Here is an 8,184-nt window from a genome sequence, read left to right on the forward strand (position 1 = left end):
CGTCGTGATATCTGTCAGAATGCTCTACCTGGTATTTCATCTTCTCTAATAGAACTTTTTCTTTCCTTTAGTTCTAGTTGTCTCTTGCCACCACAATTTCCTACTTCTCTGTTTATTCTGTTACTTACTAGTTTGTTGTCAAATTTATACAGCACTAAGTTTTTAACCTTTTTCTATAAATAGATGCCATCGTTCATATAATAAATTACTACCTTTAACACTGTGACAGTCAGAACTGTAAATTCCTGGTTTTTGTGATCCCTGTTTCAGTCTCCAAGGGGCCATCCCCACATAACTTTCATACCTCAGATATTGAAAGCTATTCTCACACTATTTACAAAAAATGGGTTCATGTTTTGTTCTCAGTCACACACTAGACTCTGCTCCAAGACAGAACGTGCCCAGGGCTATTTCCATTCTTTCTTTACCGCTTTGTAAGGCAATGTATTGCGTAGCGTAATTCTTTCAAGGGTGCTCTTTAGACCAGGTTTGACTTAAATGTTACTCTTCGTTGGCCAGCTGAAGTGTTCGTACTTCAAATGGACCCTGAGTTCATATTCCAGCTGTGAACATGGTGTAGGTGGCATCTTCTTAGGTCACATTTTGCTTAGTGCCTTCTGTAAGGATCTTATCTACTCTAAGGACTGTTATCCTGCTTGATGAGATAGCATAATGGAAAAATGCCCTGTCTGTATCTTTTGACCTCACAGCAGTAAGAAGAGGGAGATGAATACATAGAAGTACCAGTGTATGTCAATGTCCCCCAGGCCAGTCCCCTGAAAAAAAAAAAAACAAAAACAGAACACAGTCACACAAAGTCATTTCCCCAGGCTCTAGGCTGACAGAAGGGACTGCTTGGAGGGTTGGACCAGACGACCTCCAGAGGTCCCATCCAACCTCAGCCATTCTGTGATTCTGTGAATGCTGCCCTGCCAGTTTGGCGTAGTTTAAATGAGCAAGTGGTTTAACACTTCAGAGGGATAAGTTACTTATCAGTCACAGGAGTCCACCGAGACACATAGTCTTCATGTGCCATTTCTTCCCATCTTCCTCCGAATCACATGGATTTTGCATAGGTGCATGAAGCATAATGAAGGTGGGGAGTAAACACATCCACTAGGGCTGCTGCACAGATAAAGTTTTCTGCATTGTCTGATAGTGTAAATATCTATGTGGCCTATATATCTCGTAGAGTTCAAGTTACAGGCAAGTGAGCCTTTCCCTTTTTCAGATTGGTTTTCTTGCATGTCTTACATGTACTTCTTTGGCTCGATAGATCTTCTAAAAGGTCATCTGTGTCCCAATTCTGCATACTTTCTTATTTAAGTATGTGTCTGTATGTATGTGTAATAATTTTTCAATGTCAGAAAAATTTTTAGTTTGTTACCTTAAACTACGTGCCTTTTTTCGTAGGTTCAGTGAAGGGCTGAAAAAGCCCAGGCTGCAAAAGCACAAACTGTGAGACTTCCGTGTAAAAACAAAGTTGAGGGTGACCGCTGGATGTCACTCTTCTAACAGGATTCCTCCTCCCGCAGCTATGGGGAAAAAATGCAACCGGCAGCAGGAAGGGGAAAGAAAACACAGTTCTCTTTTTAAAAACAAGTTGTAGGTGAATCTGTATAGCAAATGTACGTTATCACCAAATAAATCATTTCTATTGTTTGTACAAGCTTCCTTCTAAGAAGACAGGGTTTGCTTTCTTATGAATTACATTTTATAATTGACTAAGGAAAATAAGTCCGTACCGTGCTAGCCTTTCTCTTTTGGGACAAGTAAAATGACAAACCTGAAATGCCACATGCAGCCCCAAATTTACCAAGAATGTCTTAAGCATCATTTCTGTTGAAAAGCTCTTTGAAGAGGTAATGGGAGGGATCTGGAAGGCATGTGGACCATCTGGTTAGTATACACTCCAGCCAGCTTTTGATTGTCTTGCTGTGAATTCCCAAGTTGTGATACACGGATTGCTACGGGTGCAGAAAGTATTTCAACATCCAGGAACTGCTGCTGCCACCACCAGTGGTAGCACCTGCCGCTCTGGGTGGGAGCTGGCAAAAAAGAAGAGAAAAAGGTTTGCATGCCCCACCCATGAGTCAGAAATGAGTTAATCATGTGTGTCCATATGACAATAGCATCTTACCTGTCCTAATCTGTTTTAAAAGTTTGCACTGCCATGTTATTTGTCTTCCAGCTCATTAAAAGGAAATAAAAAAGATGAGGGCAGTCACACAAAACTGCTGGTGTCTAGGAGAGTGTCCATGGAGGGTGACAGGCACAAGGGCAATATGCAGGCAATCCTCACACGTGAAATGTGTTCTGTGGGCAAGAGCAAAAAGATGTACAACTCCTTACTTAGGTGTCATTTTTTATTCCTGTCTGGGAAGATACTTCTTGCTGCTTCTACCATGTGTCAGGCTAGTGCTGCCCAGTCAATGACCCATCTTTTCCATTGTTGAGTTACTGCTGGTTAAAATCATGAGGATCTCTTGCTCCTCAACAAAAACATATGCGGACATACCACATTAAAAACAAAATACTTCTGTGAGCCACTGAAGTAGTGAGGCTTTGTTTCATATAGTTGAATAGCTAATTGCACTGGTGGTTTCAAATGAATTTTGTAACTTTTTAGATGAGGGAGGATGCACAACTGTCTTGCTTCTGGAAAGACTTTCTAGTGTGTAATAATTTTTAGACAGCTAGGCATCATGCTGCCTGTACTGTTGATGTTAGTTATAATTTTTCTTCTATTCAGCTACCGATATTAATACGTCTTGTAATTAACCACTGCCTTTTTGTCAAAACTTGGTTGGTATTTGCCTATGGATTCAAAATGAAATCTCTGTATTTTGTACACACATGCTATATGTTTACATCAACTTCATTTCTTATAATGAAAAGCAGACTTAACAAGGTATCTGTATTTTATGTGTGTTTTTTGCTATAGCAGTTGCAGGCTTATGAAGAAGAGGCAGGTTACAGTTACATGATAACAGGATTTGCTGTTTGAAAACTATCTACTTTTCACACTTCTCTTTTCTTCCTGATGCTATAAACGGTTTTTCTGTTGCAGTTCAAAGGCTGTAGATCATTGCTACGTGGCAATAGCAAATTTCATTGTGGAATTTATGTAGACAAATTTGTTACAAGCACATATGAAACTGGAGAGAAGTCATTCTCAAACATCAAGGGCCAGATTTTCAGAAGTACTAAGAACTCGTGGGAGGGTTGGACTAGGTGACCTTTAAAGGTCCCTCCCAATACAAACCATTCTATGATTCTGTGATAAATAGAGGCTGAGGACTGATCTGTGAGCAGTACTGTTTTGTCAGTGTCTGAAAGCTCCTACAAACAGAAGATACAGTGCTTTAATGTGATGAGTTATAGAGAAACAGTGGTTGTTTTACCAGTCCACTTCTAACTCACCTCATAGGTCAGTGAATATCTCTCACAAACAGAATCTCCCTTCTGCATCTGACCATATAATGATTTTTACTAACATACAAGTATGTCTGGGCAAACATAGGAGATGTGCTATTTCAAATCTTATTTGACAGATGAGGAACACCATCAAGTACTTTCTCCTAACTTCAAGCTCCTGTTTGGACAAAGTGGAAGTGCCCATAAGGCATTGAGGCTACAAGCTGGACTCATCCCTCTACATTTCCCTGAGACAAGGACAAAGCTCTTAGAGCAACAGGCAGAAAGATATTTTGCAGCAGCCTGAAATCTCAAAATCTCTTACGTGCTCCCTGTGTACTCTGAGTCCATAAAGTAAAGCATGGTCAGACAGATGAGACAGATGAAAGACAGTGCTCCTACCCAGTGGTACCTCCGGATTTTCTCTTTGCCTTGTGAGAGGTGGGAAAGGGTCTTAGTTGTTGAAAAGGAGAAGGGTGTAGGTAGAAATGGAGACGGGTGAGAGAGGAAAAGTCACAGGCGTGGATTAAGTTTTTTGAGCTGGGATGTAAACAGATATTTGAGGCTTGGTACCTGAAGGAGAAGAAACTGGCATTTGGGAAAACTAAGTGGATAGGAAGCCAAGAGTGCAGAAAGGCTGATTAGTGGTAGGTGGCAAGGAGGGAGTTTGGTATCATTGGGACTTCCTGTGCAGGACTCAGCCCAGTGATGATCCTTCTCACTCAAGAGCACCTAGTTTTCCAGGTTGAGTTATAGTTGTATTATTACTTTTTTTTTTCCCTCCTCTGGAATGGGAAGGCTCTTTTCTTGCCACAAAACTCTTAGTTTTGCAGTCTCCTGCCAGCTGGTGACAGTATTCAAGGAATGCTGTCAAACTAAACAGAAATTCACCTCTAATCTGGATTTATGTCTACTTAAAGACATTTTGTATCATCTTTTTATCTTTTTATTAATTTTTCTAAAATGTGATTATTTTTTGTTCCTTTCCACCTGGTGAACAAGAAAACTTCAGAATAATCTACAGGAAAGAGTTCTTTCAGGAGGAAGATACAACAGGCTGACTTCAATCAAGAGGTCTCCTCCATGCTGCCAGCTGTGAAACACAGCACAGCCTCTCCTACTCCACTCAACAGCAGCAGGTCAGGCAAGTCTGAAGGCTTTTCTGGTGGGAGCTGGCACTTCAGACTCTCTAAGCAATTGGCCTTTGATTAGCCAACATTCTGAGCTGAGGTGACGCGTACCGCCAGGTTTCAGGAGTATGAAAGACTTGCTGCACACACAAGCAGCAGAACCTCTGGCTGTGGGAGCCACCAGCCAGAGCTCCTGGCAGTCTTAATGGAGAGACTGACATGAATTTTGGCATTGACAAAAGTCTACCAGGCAAAGAGCATTCAAGGTGCAAGACAGTGCTACATTCAACAGGTATTTTTGCCCACTCCCCGTCTTGTTCCAGACAGGCCTGCTCAGGAGAGCGCTCAGCCCTTCCTTGGCAACACTTACGCTGCCAATAAGCTCTGAAAGCAAAATCCCGACATTTGGTACCAATTATTCTCCCTGACTAGCCCAGAGCCCCACACAGCAGGTCTGTTCTTCCTCACACGCGGGGTTTTGGGGCACTGCCATTTTCTCAATGCTGTTCCTTCAGGGAGCTGGCAGAGCTGCTTGTTGCAGAGAGACGCCTTGTAGGTGCTGTGCTTGCCCTGACCTGGCTGCTCAGGCCTTTACCGAGTGGCCTTTTATCTGCTATTGCTCTTTCTGCCCTCCTTCCTCCCACTTCCATGCATGAGAAGGTCTTCCATGTGGTCTAATAATGTTTCTGCCACCCGTTGAGCCTCCCTCCCACTGGCATGGCCTGCCCCTGCCTGCCCTGCTGCCCCAGTGCTCCGGTGCCGGGGCTGCAGGTGCTCAAACACCAGCAGAAGAGCTGGAACATGCAAGCGGGGAGCAGTTGAGTTTTTCCCTTGCCGCTTCCCTTTCATGTCTGCCAAACCAGCATGCGCTGCTGTTTTTCTTGAGCCTTACAGCCACTTTCAGCCAAGTGATATTGCTGAGAATCTGGCTGCTTATTCTCTCAACTGAAAGCCCCAGAAAGCCATGGCCCTGAGGCCTCTTGGCCTGCAACCCGAGAGGGTTTGCCTCTTAGAGCATGAATAATTAAAAAGGTTCACAGATTTCTTTCTGTCTGGAAACCGGTCATAAATTGGGGCTTGTCCAGGGACTGTGAAAACCTGATCCTGGTTCTCTTGAAAGGAGAAGAACCTGTTTTTGTCTTTTAACAAGGGAGCTATTGGTATCTTTTCTGTATGGACTGATTGGTGTTTGTCTTAACTCCCCAAAGTCTTGGTGTTTGGAGTTTCTTTGTGCTCTCCAGTTATTTAAAGTTGGCTGTCTGCAGCGACGTTGGGTCCATTCTATGCTTCAAGTACACATACACACGCATACACACTCTTGCCTACTATATGGGTGTCCTTCTTTAATATTTTCCATTTAAAATGTTTTTCTTGCTATGAGTTACATTAACCAGGAAATCTTAATTTTGAAGGGCCCTATTTCTCTGACATTCTTCTGTAGGTTATTCACTTGCGTGATGTGATTCTTAGGCACAACAATGATGATTATAAATAAGGTCAGGTTTTGTCTCAGGATAAACTTCTCCTGTGTATTCAGCCAACAAAAGTAAATAAATCAGCTGGGCAGGCATTTTTGTTTTGATTTCAGCAAAGCTGAAATAAAGAATTCTTAAATGTTGTTTGCTAAGGGAAATGGAAACAGGCCAGATTAAAACAGGAATGGCTATGGCTATCTGTGTGATCTCAGCCTGTTTAATTGAACTAGTTTAAAATGGTAGTTTGAACTAAATCACTGAGTGCTGCCTCCTGCACACCGGGAGCTGCAGGAGCCTTGTGGATGTTTTTGTTTTCACTTTTCCTGGCACCAGTGGGGTTTGCACCAGCTGGATATACTTACAAATAAATAGGGGCAGGAAAGAAGGTATGGATTTACTCTGCAAGCAGAAGAGAGAGAATATGTTGGCTATGTGCTCCAGTATTTTGAATTTGAGCTTTGACCCCATACTGCATCTCTGCTGTATGATCATTTATTACAAGAAGTCAATGTCTGGAGCCAGTAACAAGCTAAATCAGTGTTTCTTGCTTGCATATGCAGTAATAACACAAAACAGTTTTCTGCTGCAATATTTTGTGTAGGTAAAAATGTGTGTAATTTAGAGCAGACAGTACGGTAACAAAGATGAGTTATTGGTCATTGCAATATATCTCTTAGAATGGTGAATCCTCTGTAGTGGGAAAGTGTGTGTGTGGTGTGTGTGTGGTGTGGGGGGTGTGGGGGTGGGGGTGGGGGTGGGGATGTGCGTGTGTGTGTCTCTGTGTCTGTTTGTGTGTCTGTGTGTGTAAAACAATTGCACTTTGTACCTAGATACTGTTCTTCAACCAAGAAAACTGGAGGAGAAAAGAGGAGACTTAGCTGAAAGTAAAAATCACTGAAAGGAAAATCGGCCTGGTTTAGGCCAAACCAGGACATTTGCAAATGCCTGGTGTGTATTAGTTGCTGTAGTAGGCGCTGGTAGTAAATATACCATTGTTTCTATTTCACTCATCAGATTCCCAGACATAGGGAAGCAATTTTCAAAATGGCTGTTTGGAAGTTTGAAACAACTTAGGAGTACTGTCAAGTGTATTCATGCTCTGTTTCTACAAAATTTGCAAATCTAAGTCACGTTGTTTATATTAATTCCTGCCAGGAGCTGAGATATCTTAGCATGTGACAGGATTTGACCTCCTTTTTGGTAGCTGTAATATAAAGAATTTTATTTTTCTATCTAGCTAACAAAGCAAAATCCAACTCTTCTCATGTAGGCTGTGGAAGTTCCTTTCCATGTACATATTTTTAGTAATTTTAGAAGAGCTTGTGCTGGTGCAGAGAATGGAGTGGGAGAGGGGTGAGAGAGAAAGAAAATATAATAAAATTCCTAAAAATAATCAATGGTCATAGCAGTCATAAGATAAAGAAATTCAGGGGTTTGAACATTAAAACTTTACTTACAAGCCATTTCAAATATGAAGGGCATCTAAACTAACTATTTGTCCTATTTTCTTCCTCCTTGCTTTCTGCAGTGAGAGGTGATTTGCACTTATATAGTTTCTGGTTGGAAAAGTCAAGACTAATTTTTGAGTAATTTTTAAATATGAGCTATGAATCCATGAGGATAAAGGGTCACAGTCTAAGGGGTAACGTAACCTTATCTATTGTACACTCATTCTTGCTACATAAATTGTTACTGTAACAAAGAGATAATTAGATTTTATAGGAGTAACAAGCAACTTTAAATATTGCCTCTTGGTTTTAACAGCAGAATTCAGATGCAATCTGCTTTCTGATGCTTAATAAATTCAGGATCATGCCTGAGCATTTACTCAAAGTAGCCACATGATGGCAATATTGCTAATCTTTAACTTTATTTAACCAACTTCCTAGCTCTGTTTTTGATTCAGAATGAGGTATGTAATTCTACTAGAATACTGAAGTTGTCTGGTCTTTAGAGGAAATCTTTCTTTCATTATTTGACTTTATATACATGATACCTGTTGTATATAAGGCCCATGTTTACATCCCTGACTACAGGGGAAAAAAGTGAACAGCAATACTGCTTGATCTGTGACACCACGTAGTCATAAATGTGCTGTACCATGTGTGTGGGTGATGTTGAGGCTTTGGAAACATTCACTAGCCGTACGATGGGAGAGTAAC

The sequence above is a fragment of the Nyctibius grandis genome, chromosome 2, assembly GCF_013368605.1.
Source record: "Nyctibius grandis isolate bNycGra1 chromosome 2, bNycGra1.pri, whole genome shotgun sequence".
NCBI lineage: Eukaryota > Metazoa > Chordata > Aves > Nyctibiiformes > Nyctibiidae > Nyctibius > Nyctibius grandis.